The sequence below is a fragment of the Orycteropus afer genome, unplaced genomic scaffold (assembly GCF_000298275.1).
Source record: "Orycteropus afer afer isolate SDZICR_OR568_19922 unplaced genomic scaffold, OryAfe1.0 scaffold00236, whole genome shotgun sequence".
Taxonomy (NCBI): Eukaryota; Metazoa; Chordata; class Mammalia; order Tubulidentata; family Orycteropodidae; genus Orycteropus; species Orycteropus afer.
Genome location: NW_006921823.1, coordinates 600,001 through 602,154, shown reverse-complemented (window position 1 = coordinate 602,154; position 2,154 = coordinate 600,001). Strand labels below are relative to the sequence as shown.

Genomic DNA, 2,154 nt, shown 5'->3' with positions numbered 1-2,154 from the left:
TTTTTTACAAGTAGAGTACAAAATGGCTCCAATGATCCTCACATCCTAATATTCACATCCTATTGTAATCCTGTGCTTTTGAGTGTGATTTTTTTCTTCTCAGCATATAGCACAGGATTTCATCCACAAAATTGCTTAATAAACACTGCCGTGGAGTCAGTCCCAACTCATAGTGACAACTCCTTGTATTTCTGGTTTGGTTTTAATAATATCGAGCAGCTTTTCATGTGTGTGTTGCTCATTTGTGCATTTTCTTTACAGAAACGTCTATTCAGATCCTTTGCCCATTTTTTAATTTTTTAAAACCATAGTTTGATGCCATGAAGTAAGTAGCAATGCCTCAACTGTCTGTATATAGTTGAGACCTGAGAGTCTTTTCCAGGGGAGTTCCAACCTTATCTCCTTTTGTGCAACACACCAGCTTCTTTTAAAGTGGTTTATTAAAACACACATTCATTATCTGACAGTTTCTGAGGGTCAGAAATATGGGTTCAGCTTAGCTCAGGGTCTCTCACAAAGCTGTAATCAAGGTGTCAGCTTGTCTTATAGTCTAACTGGATTTTTCGACTAAGGAAGGTTCCAAATCTAAGTTCACACGTTTGTCAGATTTCAGTTCCTTGTGGGTTGTTGGACTGAGGGCTTCAGTTCCTTGCAGGCTTTTGCTCAGAGACTGCCCTCAGTTTCTGGTTGTGTAGGACAGTTCACAACATGGCAGCTGGCAGTGATGCAAACGAGAGAGCAAGAAACAGGAAAATGGAAGCCAGAGTATTTTGGAACCTAGTCTTGAAAATAACATCTCACCGTTGCGTTCATTAGAAGCAAGTCTCTAGGACTACCTCACACTGAAGGGGGTGGTTACATAGTTTAAGACTATCCAGAAGTGGGAATCTATGAACATACCATACTGCTCCTTGTCCGTGTTTTATTTGGTCTTACGTTACTGACTTGTAAGAGTTCTTTATATAAAAGATAGGAACCTGTGTCAGATAATGTAATGTGCAGATATTTTCTCTGATTTCTGTGGGATGTCTGTGAACTTTCTTGATGATACCATTTGCAGTTTAAAAGTTTTTTAATTTAAAAAAAATTTATTTTATTGTGCTGTGGGTTCAAATCAAAAGTTTTTAATTTTGATGTAGCAATTTATCTATTTTTTCTTTTGTTGAATATGCTTGAGTGTAATATCTAAGAAACCATTGACTAATCCAATGTTACAAATATTTACTTCTCTGTTTTCTTCTAAGAGTTTGGTAGTTTAGCTATTACATTTAATTCTGTGATTCACTTTGAGCTAATTGTTTATGGTGTCAGATGGGAGTCTTAATTTCCTGCTGTTGCATGTAAATATTAAGTTTCAGCACCATATTATAGAAAGACTGTTCTTTCCCCATTTAATGGACTTGTTATCATTGTTAAAAATCAGTTGGCCATAGATGTATGGGCTTATTTATGGACTCTAAATTCTATTCTATTGGTCTATGTGTCTATTTTTATACCAGTATCACACTGTTTTGATTACTGTAGCTTTATAGGAAGTTTTGAAATTGGGAAACATGTGTCTTCCATTTTTGTGATTTTTCAAGATTTTTTTAGCTGAGTTCTTTGCATTACCATATGAATTTTAGGATCAGCTTATCCATTTCTGCAGTAAAAGGCTGCTGACATTTTGATAGAGAATATATTGAATCTGTATATCGTTTTGGGGTAGTATTGTCATCGTAACAATATTAACTGTTAAAATGGATGTCTTTTCATTTATTTAGGTATTTAATTTCTTTCAACAATCTTTTGTGGTTTTTAATGTACAAGTTTTGTACTTTTGTTAATTTATACATATGTATTTTACTCTTTATGCTGCTATTTATAAATGACTTTGTTTTCTTAACTTCATTTTTAGAATTTCATTGCTAGTGTGTAGAAATACAAGTGATTTTTATATATTCATCTTGTATCCTGCAACCTTAGTAAGCTTTTTGTTGTTGTTGTTGTTGTTATGTGCCGTTGACTCAGCCCTGACTCATAGTGACCCCTCCTTGGGTTTCCGAGGCAGTATCTCTACGGAAGTAGGATTGCCCAACCTTCCTTCTGAGGAGTGGCTGGTGGGTTTGAACCGCCAGCCTTCTGGTTAGCAGTCAAGTGCCTTAGCCACTATAC

At 35.6% G+C, this 2,154-nt stretch overlaps 1 protein-coding gene and 1 pseudogene across 1 annotated transcript in view; one reads left to right on the top strand and one right to left on the bottom strand.

The window, feature by feature from the left end:
• The window catches only part of UBE2V2 (ubiquitin conjugating enzyme E2 V2), a 161,566-nt gene that overhangs the window by 132,831 nt on the left and 26,581 nt on the right, over positions 1-2,154 (top strand). The window lies entirely within an intron of this gene.
• Positions 300-416, bottom strand: LOC122150786 (annotated as a pseudogene).